Below are 17,965 nucleotides of genomic sequence, written 5' to 3' on the forward strand. Positions count from 1 at the left end.
ACACACATTCGTAAAGATCCATCTTTTTTCTTTACGAATAGAATTGGAGCTCCTGCTGGAGATTTTGAATGGCGTATGAAATTCTTCGCTAAATTCTCGTCAATATATGTCTTGAGTTCAGCCATCTCATCTTGCGATAAACTGTAAATTGGTCCAAATGGTGGCTGAGTTCCTTCCTTGAGGTCGATTGAACAATCATATGGACGATGCTTAGGAAGAATATCTGCATTCTTTTTCTCAAAAACGTCTTGATACACTGATATTGACTTGGAATGCCACTTGAAGTCTTTACGTTTTCAAAAATAGGTGCAGCATAAATAGCAAAAGTTGATCCTTCTTTTGCTGCGTGTATAAATGCTTTTGCACCTATCAGTACGAGTTTTACTGTACTAGACTTATAATTTTTTACTTGGTTCGTAGAACTATTAATAACGCTTTTGGAAAAGTCAAGTTTACGCAAATTCCAATCTATTTGAGGGTTATATTTTTCTAGCCAGGATAAACCTAAAATAACTGGATTGGACGGGGATTTAATTATGTTAAAAGCTATGTAGCTATCATGACCGTCTATTGTTACTTTTATAGGATGAGTTTCATGAGTGACATCTCCAGAAGACAAGGGACGACCATCTATGACTTCTACATGTACTGGTTTAGGTTTCTGTACATAGGGTATTTTACGACTTTTAACAAATTGTTCATCTAAAAAACATGTTGAGGCTCCCGAATCTAATAAAGCAGAGGCTTTGTAATTCTTAGGTACTAAATATAAGTCTATTATAAAACAAGGAGAGGATTCTGAGGAGAGGATAGGACCTTCATTAGGAGTTGTACAAGGTTCCAGCTGCACGGTCCCTATTGTAGCTGGACGAATCCGTTTTCCGACATGTTGTCTTCTTTGACCGTCGTACCCCTCATTTTATAGTTGCGTTGTTTCTTTGGACAATGTTGAGCAGTGTGCTTAGGTTCTCCGCAATATAAACATAATCCTTCTTGACGACGACGAATCTTTTCTTGCTCAGTTAGAGGTTTAAAACGTACCGCGTCAATTTGCATGTCTTCTACTTCTGAATGTACGTTTGGCAAAGATGTTGATGTTGCCATTGAGTAATAACGTTGAGGTTCCCGTGAATGATTCTCAGATCGAAATTCAAAAAGTCGATTATCACATTTTACCGCAAAATCGATTGCTTGACTCAAAGTTTGAGGATCAGGTAAGTTGAGCATCAATTTCTTTACTTCGTATTGCAATCCATAAAGAAATTGACTGATGAGTGCAGCATCATCTCACTTGATGTCAATTGCAAGTTGTCGAAATTGTGAAGCATATACTGTTACTGAGCGATTTCTTTGTCGCAGAATTCGGATCTTATTTGTTGCAACACGAGTTGCATCGTGTTCACCATACATAGATCGAAACTCCGCCAAAAAAGCTTCCAAATTGTCCAATATTGGATTTCGTTGTTCAAGAAAAGACGAAAACCACGATAATGCAGAACCAGAAAGTAGAGTGCCAATAAACCTGACTTGTGATCCTGGAGTTGAATAGCTTTGCGGTTGAAGTTCAATTGCCAATTGTACTTGATTGATGAACCCTCGAAACTTTGATCTCGTACCATCAAATTTCTCAGGTAAGGCAATTCTTGGTTCTCTAGTGCTTATAGGGTGTTGTACAATTGGAGAACAAACGTGATTTGTTGTAGATGTTGAAGCAGCTCCGATCATCTCTATATCTCCACTTTCTGCTATTCTTGTTCTTTCCTGTGTTGGTGAATTGAGTTGATGCATCGCAAGCATTAACTCCCTCATTTGCTCTTGCATTTGTGCCATTGCACTCTTCATTTCAACAAGCTCTGCCATAATGACACTAAGAAGAAAAATTTGTTTGATATTGCTCAAGACAAAAGAAAAGAAAGACTTGATAACAAAGAAGATACTAAGAACAATATCAGTTTAGAAGTGGGTAATCCGCAAACTTCTAATACGCTTATGTCTTGTCAAGAGAAAGGGGTAATCCACTCTTACTCAAGAAAAAACAAAGCTCTGATATTGTAAGTGTACTCTTGTCAATCTGTCAAGGACAAGAACTTGATGAAAGCTAAAGAGTAAGTGAGACTTTTCTCAAAAAGAAATAGGAAAAAATAGAAATATGTATATTAAGAAAGAAACTGGAATGGCTATTGCCAAAATACAAGAAAACTAGAGACCCTTGAAACTAGACTAGAAGCAAGAAAGGAGTTGACAAGAGTGAAGAAGCCTTCACTCTTGTCTCTATATATACTATCTAACTAGGGGCTACGTGGCAACGTTCTATAGGACCTCCAATATGTGTTGACTTTGTAGGACACATGCCTTGACTTACAAGGCAAGTTTTTCTACGTGTGGGCCACATAGTTAGCTTGATCTTCAAGCTAACAACATGTGTGGCACATGGCCAACTTGTTGACCACGTTTCTAATCCAAAAAGTCAATTAAAGACACCTATGAAGTCAAATTAGCGTCTAGGAAGTTTCTAGGAAGCTTCTATATTAAATATTATACAATTAACTTACTTTTATCTACTTTTACTTACTTCTACCTATTTCTATATGTAATTATTAGCTTACATGATTATGGCCGTGACACTTATCTCTAAAAGAAGAAATAAAGTCACAAACATACATAATTATCTAGATAAAAAGTATTAAGTAGAAAATAAATATAAGTAGATGTAGAATAGATATTAATTCATTTTTAAAAGATATTGGTAAAATAGACTAATAGTCCATAGAATAGTCAGTTCAGGAGAACGGATGATTGATTTAGTTATTAAAAGCGGTTAATTATAGGATTACGGTTAGACTCTAGAAATTAGGAGCAATTATATAGGAGTTGTAGAAGTTTATTAGAAAGCTAGAGTGTGATAGTCATGAGCCAAGGTAAGCTTGGTGCTACTTCTATGTTTCTTTGGTTTTCTTTGTTGTTGAAGAGTAATGGATAGTTTCTGAATATTGAGAAGTGAGTCTGTGGAATAAATCAGAGATTGATTTATGAGTTATTGATTATGTAATTGGAGTACTGAGTGATTGAATTATATGAAGAGTTATTGGAAGATTATGATTGTTGTTTATTGAGAGCTGTGTGTGTTTGGACAAAGGAAGTTTGTGATTACAGAAATTATGTGAATTCAGACTGTTAGATTGAAATCTGTTATTTCAGGTGTTGGATGGAAATTATTATATTTTAAGCAGTCTTTTGAAAGTGCAGAGTTACACATTGTTGTTATCAGTTGATGAAGGAATATTATTACTAGGAAAAAGCATCATAATGTTTCTTGGTATTTTAGTGGTTCAGAATACGGTTAATTGTGTGATCCTAACAAGTAAAACTCATGCACTTAGTCTTTCCTTGTGTTCAAATTTCCCTATATAGGTTTATTCTGAAATGAATTGTAGAATAAGTAAAACAACAATCATATTTTGGCACTGCTGCCAGAGATAGACAATAGCATTGAGTGTTAGAAATTAACTGCCTGTTTAGTTAGATGGGAGATAAGAAGCAAATTCAGTAGAATATAATGAAAGAGTATGGTTATTAAAAATGAGAATTTAATAGTAAAAAAAATACGACAGTCAATAGAAAGAATAGAGAGATTACGAGCATGAATTTTTTTGTGTAACAAGTAAGAACGAAAGTTAAAAAAGAATCATTAACAAAGTTGGATTAAACCATGGTTGCATGCCTGTTGGCATATCCAAATATACGTAGAAGCTGATCGACATCAAATATTTCAGTAAGATATATCGTTAGAGAAATTGCCAAGAGCACTCGTAAAAAATTTGGTCTATAGACCAGTGTTTCTCTTGAGGCCGTTAACTACGAGTAGGAGAATCACAAAAGAATTGGATAGTCCATTGGATATGTTTTCAATAATAGAAGTTTTTAATTCCGTCAAAACTGGTTCAGTAGAGTAGCATAAATTATAGGTCAATAAGGGCCAATTCTGTGTATTTCAAAATCTGTCATTTTTACCTCCAATTCAATCAACTAACTCAGTAAAGAACAATAATAGTAAATTAAGAAAATTTAAAAATTCAAAACAATCAATTAGGGAAGTTGCGAGTTATTTTGACAAAAGATTAAGTAGAACATTATTCTCTTCAATGGCGATGGGTGGTCCAATGGTTGCAATAGCAGTACAAATGGGTGATGTGAGTGATTGCACAACGAGCGTAGCTCTATTACCTACTTTTAGGGGTTTTTTGAGTGCAGATTTTCATCAATATTTGTCTCAATTTTTAACAACATGTGTAGTAAATAATGGAAGAACTGAAGATATTTAGTTATGATGGTTGCCAGTAACCTAAAAGAACATGGCATTTGAATGGTACAACCATCAACCAATGGGTCAATTTCTCAATTGGGAAGCATTAAAGAATACATTTTTAATCCATTTTTGCTCAATTGGTTTTGAAGATCGACTTCGAGAAAGATTAATGACCAGCAAAATGGATCCAAGAGAGGCAGTGGAATCATACTATGGTCATGTGGCAGATATACTCCGCAAGTGGCTAAATCACCAAATGCTAGAGGCTTTTGTATTGTCCATATTAATCAATAGATTTCATCCATCCGAACTAAAAATGTTTGTAAAAGAGGCTCAACCAAATTTAGTAACTATATCTCTTAATAGAGCCAAGGTTTGAGAAGAATGCCATTATAATCAATTTTTAACTTCAGGTGCCATGAAGATTCAAGTTCAAGGCAGCTATCAGAATCCGACTTGGAATGGATCAATGAATAGTTATCTACAGATATTAGAAACAGTGGCCAATTTGAGTGCCAATATTCAGAAACTAGTTAATGTCATCCCATTGCAAGCTATACCACCGAATGTGATAATAGCGTATGATCCATATTTTCCATATCAACAACAAGCGACAGAGTTATCAATAATACCAGCTCCAAAAGATTCCAATAAAGCCTTGTTTTTGAACCTGACAAAGAAAATGGAAGAAATAGCTGTTAATATGGCCAAGGATAAGGAAAAGAGGCACAAGCCTACTAATAGTAGGACCAATGTATGGTGCAGTAATTGTAAGGGCCACTGTCATTTGGTAACAGAATGCCCTTCATTCTCCCAAATGATGGATCAATGTATATTTTGCGAAGGCAAGCACTTAATAGCTAATTATTGGAATTTCCAAAGGCAACAACAATTCAGTAATCAGACCATGATCCTACCGACTCAGTGGAACATCAATCAAGTTTAAATAGAAAATACGTATGAATAGAATGGAAATCGATCTAATCGATAAAATTGAACATTCAATAACTTTCAAAGTTTTAATTTTAATCAAGGCTCTGCATCAAATCCCTAGAACTACGGGAAGGAGCAGCACATGTATCAACAATATGTTCCACCAACGTCATCAAACCAATTCCATTTCAAGCTGTTTTATTCTCTACACAGTTTTGAAAAACGTCCAATGTATTGAAAGATCCTCTAGAGGGCTATTGATCCAATTCCAAGTCCAAGATGGAAGAATATCTTACCTCTTGGAGTTAAACTCAACTCAATTAAAAAAAAGAGGATATTGGGAATTTCCTTAAATATGGAATCTTATGACATTTTAGAGGATCTGGACACTATTCGACCTTCTATTTCTATGAAGCAACTTCCAGCGATCGCGCTTGTGTGTTGTTCTATATTGAATTTATTGTTTACATGACATAGACAACACAATAAGGAAGTTTGTGAAGTGAGTTTGAACCATGACCCAAGTGCACCAACCATCGATGTTTCGATTGATGGTGTTATGATCTCGGGTATTCAGGTGGATGGTGGTTCCAGCGTCAATTTAATGAATGCTGATACAATGGATGCTTTAGATTTGGAACACTTAGTATCCACAATATTAGTGTTAAGGATGGCAAATCATAACCGGGTTAAACCAATGGGTATTTTATAGAGTGTTCAAACTATAATTACCTATATTGCATATGAAATCGACTACATCATCTTTCGGTTACAACATTCGACTTTATCATATCCAATTTTATTGGGACAACCATAGCTTTATCAAGCAAAAGCCAAGAACGATTGGAATTGAGGTACTTTGATAATTCGCAAGGGCCGAGATAAAATGGTATTATAAATGTACCTAGTACACTATCAAGGGGAGTCTCAATTGCCAACATCTGAATTAATGTCAGACGATGACCTTAACTCCGATGATGACGTAGTAGCATCGATTATGGAGGCATCCTTAGAAGTAGTCCATCAATCTGGAGTGGTATAACAATGTGGCGGTTAGGAGGAGTATTTGATATACGTGATGGATTTGAAAAACTTTGATTATGTTAGTATTGATTGGATGATTAAGTATGATGTGTACCATATTAGTGCCTTTGACACACGATTTAATACTTTACACATGTCAGACTTACCGACTGGTTTTCAATCAGAGCGGGGATTGAAACAGAAAATCGCCACTGCACCTTTATGTCAAACTATTAACTTGGTGACCAGAGCAGAATCTCAGACAATTAAGGTCTACGAAGGTATTAAGGAACAAGAGTTGACCTGTTGGATAGAATTTTTCTTGCATCATAAATCCACTTTTGCTTGGACTTATGATGATCTAAAAGGTATCTCCGCTGAAGTTTGTGAATATCATATCATTTTAAAGGAGGATGCTAAATCGGTGTTGTATGGCATGATTTGCTATCTGGGAATACACTGGGTATCTAGCTGTAGAGAGTGTATTTTAAACCTTTATATGATTCTTTTCTTGGCTTCCAAAACTCCTTTATTTTTGTATAAAACTCCAAATATAATAAAATCCCTTCAAAACATATTTTTCCCGCAAAGGGGTTTCTCACCCCGAACTTTAGAAAATCATAACTATTGATCTATCCATTCAGTTTGTTTTGAATTTATAAGATAGGTAACTTTTACCACAAAAAAAACCAACTACAAATTCACTCCCGATCTTTTGGCATCTAAGAAACCCTAGTAGACACTCCAAATCCTAATTTACAAGCACCCGAAAAACCATTTTCCTTATATCTCAAAAAAACGGACTTCAAATGTCATAAAACTTATGCACAAAGTTTACTAACATGAAATTATACATTCTTTGAAATTTTGAGCCAAAACCTTATTATATTGCTCAAGATATAGCTCAAGAGACAAACAGTAGTAAATCGGTTTACTTACTACCCTTAGATTGCATGTGCTGACTTCAAAATCCAATAACTTCTTCATCCCAACTTATAATCTAGTAAGCAGTATGTGAAAAGTATAGCTGCAAAAGTGTTCTCTCCAATCGTAGTTGCCGATCCTCAATTACCATTTGTACGCGTGCGTTATGCCCAAAAGAGTGACAGTAGGTCCAAAACTAACACCTTAACTTTGAGCGTCTATAACTTCTTCATAAAAATCCCAAATGACACAAAACTTGCACCAAAACCTTTAACCAAAAACCTAAACTTTCTGAACCTAGCCTTCAAAGTTCGAAAGGGCTCGAGAGACTAACCGTAATCCCTAATATGGCCTCGAGCAGCCTCCTCAAAGTCCATTGGTCATGATTTTTGACCAATAGGAATGGAGATTTTTATTTTTCATCTCCATTCATATATATTGGTGCCCTAATTACTCCCTTTGCTACCAAAATCCTTCTTCAATCCTTTTTCTTATAAGATTTATATAATGTATGTTCTAAACATTAAATAAAAGAACCAAAATAAGTTTTTAAATGTCACCAATGTCTAACAAAGGTGACTCTAAATATTTAGAAGTTACTATCAACCAAAAACAATCTTAAAAGCTACTATCAAAAGGAAATTAAAGTTATACAAATTCTATAGTAATCTTTTTAAACAACCTCTTCTGAAAGTAATAATCAAATTATATTCTACAACTAACTAAAATCTACTAACATGGCTCTCACCATGTTACTTAATAAATTATATATTAAATACATAATTATATTATTTTCATATAGTAGCCAAATCACAACACGACACCGGTATGGCAGAGACAACATTGCTTTAATCATAAATATTTCCTTGTGGTGAAGGAAGAATTAGACAAGCTTCTTGTGGTTGGTTTTATTTATCCAATATTGAATAGTGAGTAGATTTCTCCAATCGTGATGGTGCCGAAAAAAAACGAAAAAATCCAAATTTGTCAAGATTTTTGAAAACTTAATTCGGCCACTAAGAAAGATTACTTCCTATTATCTTTCACAGATAGTATATTGGATGCTCTAGCAGGTCACAAATATTATTCGTTCCTCGATGGATTTTTTGGATATAAGCAAGTTCAAATTACACCAGAAGACCAGTTTAAGACAACTTTTATTACGGATTGGAGCACATTTGCTTATCGCGTGATGCCTTATGAGTTATGCAACACCCCAATCATATTTTAGAGAGTGATGACTCAAGCCTTCCAAGACTATCTCTAGATATTTATGGAAATCTTTTTAGATCACTTTTATGCATTCAGTACAAAACAAGATCATCTTAGTTGTCTAGGTAAATGTTTGGCTTAGTGCGTTAAGTTTGGAATCTCATTGAATTCAGAGAAGTGTCAATTTGGTGTTCTGTCCAAAATATTATTGGGACATATCGTCTCTAACTGTGGTATTGCTACGGATCTTGACAAAATGCAGCATATAATGAACTTGCTCAAACCAAAGATGGTCTCCGGTGTTCGAGGGTTTGTCGGCCATGTCAGTTATTATTGCTACTTTATTCGTTCATTTGTAGGTATTTTTCAACCTTTAATGAATTTAGTAAAGAAACCTCCGTCAGATGGATCTAGTCCCTTCTAGACCATGGATAGTACAGTGGCCTTTGAGGCATTAAAGTCAAAATTCGTCTCTGCACCAATATTGATAGAACCTTGTTGGATGAAGCATTTCTATGTGAATGTTGATGCATCCAATGTGGCTATTGGATCGGTGCTAAGTCAGAAGGATGATCAGGGACTGGATCATCCTATCTATTATGCTAGTTGGTAATTGGTGACTGCTGAACGCAATTATACTACTACTGAATGCTGTCATGTTGTAACACGACAATATGGTGAAAGATGATAATATGGATCTTATTATAGAAGAGCCAAGTTAAAAGGAAAACTAGAAAAATATGGATAAAATATAGGAAGGTAGTAAAACTTTTAGTAGTAATCCTACTTTTTTAGAAAGGTTATTTCTCCTTACTTTGTAGGACCATAAATAAGGCAAAACAAGGTAGATTGGAAAAATAAATAATATAGACATCTTTAAGAGAAAGTTAAGAGTAAATTTTAATAAAAATTACTTAAAAAAACTAGATGTTGATATCCAAAGAGAGCAGATTATGAACCAGGATCAAAATCAGACCTAGAAGCACAAAACTGAGTCTCGATGACGATTCTGGGACTCTTTGGCAGATTGGAGAGTGCACTTTGATAGAAGATTGGATAGAGTTTTTATGGGCGTTGATTTTGGATGATTTGGAGTTGGTATGACTTTGTAAGAGCTTTGCAAAGTCAAGGTTTGTTTCTAATGACTTGGGTTTTATGAAATAAAATAAGATTTATGTTTTGGATGATTTCAAGAGTTTTGTAATAGATCTTCAAGTGAAATTTTTTGCATTTATGGTTATAGTTATGTTTAATATATATTGTGAATTTGAGCTCGATCTAACGGTTGAATTGAAGAATATTGAGGTTTAAGTGGATTAAGGTCTCAAAAAATAGAATTTTAGGTCTAGTGGGGATTTTTAAGATTTCTTGCAATCTACTAGTTGGATTGGAGTGAAAATTATGTGAAAGGATATAAGACTTGATTTTCTACGTATATGAGAATTTTGAGATCAATTGAATGGTGCAAACAAGAAATATTGGCTTTGGAAGATTAGCATCAAGATTGGAAAAGGAAGCCGACCAATACCCAAGCACATTTTTGAGGTTATCATCAATTTGGTAAGTCCAATCCTTTTCAACTTTTTTTTGCTTGTTTTTAACTTATTTGTTTAGAAGTGTGCAAAATTTGAGTTAAGATCAACGGTTTATTAATTAGTTATTGAGGTTTAAATCTGTTATAGGAATTACTAGGGTTTGGTTTAGGATTTGATGAGGATTTTGTTTAGGGTTTAGGGTTTTGATTAGGGTTTAATTTAAGATTCGATTAGGATTTATTTAGGATTTAAGATTTGGATAGGATTTGATTTAGGATTTAGGGTTTGAATTAGGATTTGGTTAGGGTTTGATTTAGGGTTTAGAATTTAATTAGGATTTGGTTTAGGATTTAGGGTTTGGATTAGGATTTGATTGGAATTTGCTTTAAGGGTTGTTTAAGGTTTGATTTAGGATTTAGGATTTTATTAGGATTTAATATTCAATTAGTTTTGGCCTAAAGTTTGAATAAAGTTCAATAGGATTTTAAGTAGAATTAAATTAAGATTGAATTGAGATGTATTTGAATGATATTTGTAATCTTTTTAATATTTCTTTAAGAATTCTTATTGTTTGTTTGAAATTTCTTTGAGATTTTTTTGAATTTGATTAAGCTTGCTTAGCATTATTATGGTATAATTAGAAATTTATTAGTATTCTATTAGAATTAAGATTTTGTTATTACAATTTCTATTCTTCCTTCCATAGCTAGGTGCTTGGAGCATTCTCAAGCAAGACTTTACGTATTACCACAATGCAAAGCATTGAACATGATATATTCAGTTTTGAATTTTTGACGCTATTTGCTTGGATATCTGTTTGTATTTTATGTGGATCATGATGTCCTCAAATACATGATTAACTAGCCTCAATTGAGTGGACGCATTGCCCGATGGGTATTACTTCTACTAGAGTTTAATTTTACGATTGTTGTACAACCTCGGAAGAAACATACAAATACTGATCATTTATCTCACTTGTCTAATACTTTCAGCAACGAGCTTGTCCCTGATGTTCTTCCCGATGCCAAATTATTTGTAGTGGATGAAAATTCTTCCAAGTATAGTGAAATCATTCAGTTTTTGACCTTCCACACTTTTTCGCTGACTTTCACCGAGAAGCTTAAGAAGTGACTCATTCTGAAGAGTGCCCTGTTGTAATTGTCGTTTTACTTATTCTACAATTTCTTTCAGAATAAACTTGTATAGAAAAAATACGAACATAGGGAAAGACTAAATACATGAATTTTATTTATTAGAGTCACACAATTAACTATATTTTGAACTACTAAAATACTAAAAAATACTGCAATGCTTTCTCCCAGTAATGATACTCTTTCATCAACTGATAACAATAGTGTGCAACCTTGCACTTTCAAAAAACTGCTCAAAACACATAATTTCCATCCAACACTAAAAATAACAAATTTTAGTCTAACAATCTGAATTCACATAATTTTTGTAAACACAAAATTCCTTTGTCCAATTACATACAACTTTCAATAAACAACAATCATAATCTTCTAATAATTCGAACTGTCAAAGCACCCTGACCCTAATCGTTTTCGGCTTTTGCTTGAAATAGCTACGATCATCTCAATAAAATTAGATATGATAAAGTTGAATATTGTAACTGAAAGATAATGTAGTCAATTTCATATACAATACTGACAATTATAGTTTGAAAACTCCGTGAAATACCCATTGGTTTAACCCGATTATGATCTATCATCCATAATACCAATGTCATGGATACTAAGTGTTCCAAATCTAAAGTATCTATTATATGAGCGTTCATTAAATTGACGCTGGAACCACCATCCACCTGAACACCCGAGATCATAACATTGTCAATTGAAACATCGATGGTTGATGCACCTGGATCAAGGTTCAAACTGACTTCACAAACTTCCTTATTGCGTTGCCTATGCCGTATTATCAATGAATTCAATGTAGAATGGTACTCTGATGCGATCACTAGAAGTTGCTTCATAGAAATAGAAGGCCGAATAGCATCCAGATCCTTCAAAATGTCATAGGATTCTATATTTAAGGTAATTTCCAATGCCTTCTTCTTTTTCATTGAGTTGAATTTAACTCCGAGAAGTAAGATATTCTTTCGTCTTTGACTTGAAATTGGAACAGCAGACCGAGCTTCCTTAGAATTCACACCTTCTAGAGGATCTTTCAACAGATAGGACATTTTTTGAAACTGTGTAGAGAACGGAACAGCTTGAAACGGAACTGAGGCCTCCAAAATCGGGACTTTATTGGATTGCCCAACTGAGTCAGGACTTATATTAGATAAGAGGCTCGTAAAAGGACCTGGATTGGATGTCCCTATAATTGGGTCAAATTGGCCCTTCGCATCACACTCACCCAAATGTTTAAATGATCGTTTCTCTTTTTGCTCACTCTTGGTAAGAATGGTGTCGTGTTGTAACACGACTATATAGTGAAAGATGATAACATATATCTTATTATAGAAGAGCCAAGTTAAAAGAAAAACTAGAAAAATATGGATAAAAGATAGGAAGGTAGTAAAACTTTTAGTAGTAATCCTGCCTTTTTAGAAAGGTTACTTCTCCTTACTTTGTAGGACCATAAATAAGGCAAAACAAGGTAGATTGGAAAAATAAATAATATAGACATCTTTAAGAGAAAGTTAAGAGTAAATTCTAATAAAAATTACTTAGAAAAACTAGATGTTGATATCCAAAGAGAGCAGGTTATGAACTAGGGTCGAAATCAGACCTAGAGGCACAAAACTGAGTCTCGATGACGATTCTAGGACTCTTTGGCAGATTGGAGAGTGCACTTTGATAGAAGATTCGATAAAGTTTTTATGGGCGTTGATTTTGGATGATTTGGAGTTGGTATGACTTTGTAAGAGCTTTGCAAAGTCAAGGTTTGTTTCCGATGACTTAGGTTTTATGAAATAAAACAAGGTTTATGTTTTGGATGATTTCAAGAGTTTTGTAATAGATCTATAAGTGAAATTTTGTGTGTTTATGGCTATAGTTGTGTTTAATATGTATTTTGAATTTGAGCTCGATCTAACGGTTGAATTGAGGAATATTGAGGTTTAAGTGGATTAAGGTCTCAAAAAGTAGAATTTTAGGTCTAGAAGGGTTTTTTAAGATTTCATGCAATTTTTTAGTTGGATTGGAGTGAAATTTGTGTGAAAGGATATAAGACTTGTTTTTCTATGTGTATGAGAATTTTGAGATGAATCAAACGGTGTAAAAGGGAGATATTGGCTCTGGAAGATTAGCATTAAGATTGGAGAAGGAGGCTGGCCAATACCCGAGTACATTTTTGAGGTTATCGTCAATTTGGTAACTCCGATCCTTTTCAATTTTTTAATGCTTGTTTTGAACTTAGTTTTTAAGAAGTGTGCAAAATTTGAGTTAAGATCAACGGTTTATTAATTAGTTATTGAGGTTTAAATCTGTTGTAGGAATTACTAGGGTTCGGTTAGAATTTGGTTTAGGATTTGGTTTAAGGTTTGATTAGGATTTGGATAAGGGTTTGATTTAGGATTTAGGATTTAGGATTTGGATTAGGATTTGGTTTAGGATTTAGGATTTGGATTAGAGTTTGGTTTAGGATTTGATTTAGGGTTTAGAATTTGGTTAGGATTTGATTTAGGATTTAGAGTTTGGATTAGGATTTGGTTAGGGTTTATTTAGGATTTAGGATTTTTTTAGGATTTGGTTTAGGATTTAGGATTTTCATTAGGATTTGATTTAGGATTTAGTTAGGATTTTATTTAGGATTTAGGATTTGGTTTAGGATTTGGTTAGGATTTGGTTTAGGATTTGGTTGGGATTTGGTTTAAGGTTTATTTAGGGTTTCATTTAGGTTTTAGGATTTTATTAAGATTTAAGATTCAATTAGTTTTGGCCTAAAGTTTTAATGAAGTTCAATAGGATTTTAACTAGAATTAAATTAAGATTGAATTGAGATATATTTGAGTGACATTTATGTTCTTCTATTATTTCTTTAAGAATTCTTATTGTTTTTTTGAAATTTCTTTGAGATTTTTTTTGAATTTGATTAAGCTTGCTTAGCATTATTATGGTTTAATTAGAGCATTGTTGGTATTCTATTAGAATTAGAATTTTGTTATTACAATTTCTATTCTTCCTTCCATAGCCAAGTGCTCGGAGCATTCTCAAGCAAGACTTCACGTATTACGACAACAGCTTAGACACATTCCACCCGATTTACTGGAGAATCTTGAGGACCTTAATTTATCTCCTAAATTTTTTTCTTGGCTTTGGATTTGTTGATTCCGATTATTCAAATTGAACAGAGCATTACATTGCTAATAAGTATGCCCCGACTACTTGTAATTCCCACATATTAGTGCATAATCGTCACTCGCTCTGGGATTGGGACATTCACTGGCATAATGAACAATCTATTTCTAATGGAAACAATGAAGTGGTCTTCTTGTACCCCTTATCAAGCATATTGGGTGTCTCCACTGGTATATACTTATTAGGCTTGTTCTATGTAGGGTTAGAAAATGATCTTGGTTGTCCTTGGAGGGTACTTGTTTTGATGACGTCGGTGGAACATATTGCTGATATATGTACTACCCCTTCTCATAGTTCTGGAAGTTTGATGCAGAGCTCTGATTAAAATTGAAACTTTGAAAGTTATTGAATGTTTGATTTTATCAATTAGATTGATTTCCATTCCATCCATACGTATTTCTCATTTAAACTTGATTGATGTCCCATTGAGTCAGTAGGATCATGGTCTGATTACTGAATTATTGTTGCCTTTGTCAATTCCAACAATTAGCTATTAAGTGCTTGCCTTCGTAAAATGTACATTCATCCATCATTTGAGATAATCTATTCTCTATTAAGAAAAATCAAACTTCTAATATTATCTTATGGCACCCTTGACAAATTGTTAGGGACCATGTACAAGATAAGGATTCAAGACCAAGAAATAGAATTAGCTTGACATTAGAACAATAACTGGATACAACTTAAGAAGGTCCTAGCTAGAGTACAAGAAGTGAGTTGTCAAGATTGAGAATCCTCTCACCCTTGATTCTTATACATACTACGTCTTAGGAAGCTTCTTGAGAAGTTTCTATGAGGCTTGGAAACAAAGCAAGCCTAAAATCCTTCTTCAATAATTTCCTAAATCATCTAAAGCCTCTTAGAATCTTCTAGGATCTCCTAAGACCTAGAATTTTCTTAGAATCTATTAGAACCTATTGGAACCTTCTAGAACCTTCTAGGATCTACAAGAACCTTCTTAGAACCTTTTAAAAGCTTCTAGAATCTTCTTGAACCTTCTTCAGTTGTATGTTTGTGACATTTACTTGTTTGTCTTGCCTTGTAATTGTTGAAAACTTTGTGCCTTCTCTCTTGCTCATATGCCAACACCTTATAACATTTTTAACTTTGGTGCAAGTAGCAATGTTGTTAAAGTAATTAACAAAGATTTTTTTTACCTTGTGTGCTTTTTTCAAAAAAATAAGTAATAGTCTAAACTCGATTGAATTATAGAATGGTCTATTGAAGGTGCGATGGATTGGATGGATTACAACATAAAGACAAGTATTTTGTGAATAACACCTTCAAGACTAAGTTGACATGTTGCTTAAGATTACAATAAGATTACATGGATGACTTGAATTAATAATAGCTTAGATTGCATGCCTTTGTTGGTAAAGATTTACACCTTGGCTTAAGCTATAGAGTCACATGCTTTACTAAGTTGTTAGGTATCTACAAAACTAGATTTTATGCTAGCCATGTATTTATTTTTAGTTTTTTTTTTTATTATTTTTCTATTCATCTATATTAATTATTATTTTTTTGAAGATTTTTTTTTTTAATGTTGAATGTTTTTATGAGAATCATAAAAAAAATTCTTATGTATTGGACTTATTAAACAATCTAAAATGAAAAGATATAATATATAAAAAAGAGTTAGAAGAAAATAGGTTAAAGCTAAATACTATAAAAAACTATAATTTTAATGTATCCTAAGTAAAATTTTTGATCATGAATTTAAAATATGAATTGTTTTTATTTTTTATTCTTCTATAAATTATGTATATATATTTTTTAATATACTTAATATATTATATATTTATATATATTTATAAATAAATAAGTAATATTAATGGATTGTATTCTTTTTGTAATTGAGATGTAGGATTTAAATATTTTATCAAGAATACAACAAAAAAAAAATTGTAGAATTATTTGTAAAATTTACATTAATGATTTCAGATTTTATAATTTGTTTTTTTAGATAATTTTTTGTTTAAAAGCATTTATTTTTTAGAGATATGTTTATGTATTTTTTTATTTAATGGTGGTACTATGTAAAAAAAACTAATAGAGACATAGATGCAAAAAGATCTTTCAATTAGTATAGAGACTAACACTTTTGTTATCTTTGTTATTGTACTTTTTAATAATAAGTTAGAAATTACAAGAATGTGGTATTAAGTTAGTGTGATTAATACTACTACGTCTATCTATTATAGATATTGTTGTCAAAATAATTAAGTGTAGTACATGAAATTTTTTAGTTCAAACTTATGACTAAAGAAGTTAAAATAGAATTTAGATAAATTTAATTTCAATGGAAAAATGGATTCTATTTGTGATTTCTTAATTGGTAGAATCAAAAAGGTGGAAAGAAATAAGAGTGGTTGAAAGTTATTTTGATTAGAATTTGCGATAAGAACCTATATTATAGTTGGTTAATGTGTATACAAAATGTACTCAGGTTAGATGTTTTTTGAAATTTTAGTTGGTTTTTTTATTCAATAAAAAGAAAATAGATATATTTAAGAAATTGCATGTTATGATGTTATATTCCTATTGTAAATATTTTGGAACATATTTATGTCTTGTTGAAAAAATATTTGTATTGTTTATTTAGGCTTATAAGATTGATTTTTGTTGTTTATTAAAATTACTTAGGAAAAATGCAAAGAAATATCTACTAGTAGAGGTTTTTGTTAGAAGAAAGTCCAACTAATCTATTTTTTTTATAGAAAATAAGATCATGAGTTAAAAAGAAAAGAAAACATTCATTTTTAAATATTTTTTATAGATTTGAAAAATAAGATATTATCCTTTGATAAATGGCAACCTTTTCAAATGTTGATGAACTACTTGTGCATGCTTTGTACTAATCTTGTCTATTTCAAATGAATGGAGGTTGAAACCGATTATTGGATCTCAACAATTTCTCATTCAACCTTAATAAAAAGAAATTCCCAAATAATTAAAAATTACTTGAATTAAATACAGTATGTGCAGACTTACACTCTCACAATGTAGTGGATTTTTTTCTTTTTTTTTATTTTTTGATATATTTACGATTAGATCTATGTTGTTCTTGTGCAATTTGATGTCCTTGCAGTACAGGGCCATATCTTTTGGACTTGAATTTTTATGTCATATCTGGATTTCAATTTTGAATGCTAAATCCATATTTCTATTCTGAAATCCTTATTTCTAAAGCTGAAGTTCACTTTGGCTGCAATCTTCAAACCTTTGTTCACAACACGGGTCCTATTCTTTGTCTCCCACAGTTAGACCTATACAGTTCAATCCTCTTTGAACAATTTTTTCAACAAAATTCTACTGGCATAACATTAAACTATGGTCTTTCTCTACTAATTGAATTTGGTCTTTGCTCTTTGTTCTTCTTCTCCAAGATTTAAAATTGGCATTGCTGCAAGTCTGCACTATTCTGGACTACTCTAAAGACAATTTTTTTTTTTACTGGATTCATGTTAGAACATCTGTTGCTGCTTATGTAGAGCAAAATTCTTCTTTTCTGTTGGGTAGTCATTTCCTTTACCTGGTTCTTAGGATTAGAGTTTGGAACTTCAATTGTTCTTGCAAACTTCTCATTCATACTTGACAAAAGTGTGGGAAAAATGGAACATGGAAACAAGGAAGCATAGATGAAGAAGAGAATAGATGGCTGCCCTAAAGATTGTAGTGCCCAATGGCAAGGATTTCCACCAGTTTGT

This window comes from Physcomitrium patens, chromosome 1 (assembly GCF_059467195.1).
Source record: "Physcomitrium patens ecotype Gransden chromosome 1, ASM5946719v1, whole genome shotgun sequence".
NCBI classification, from domain to species: Eukaryota; Viridiplantae; Streptophyta; class Bryopsida; order Funariales; family Funariaceae; genus Physcomitrium; species Physcomitrium patens.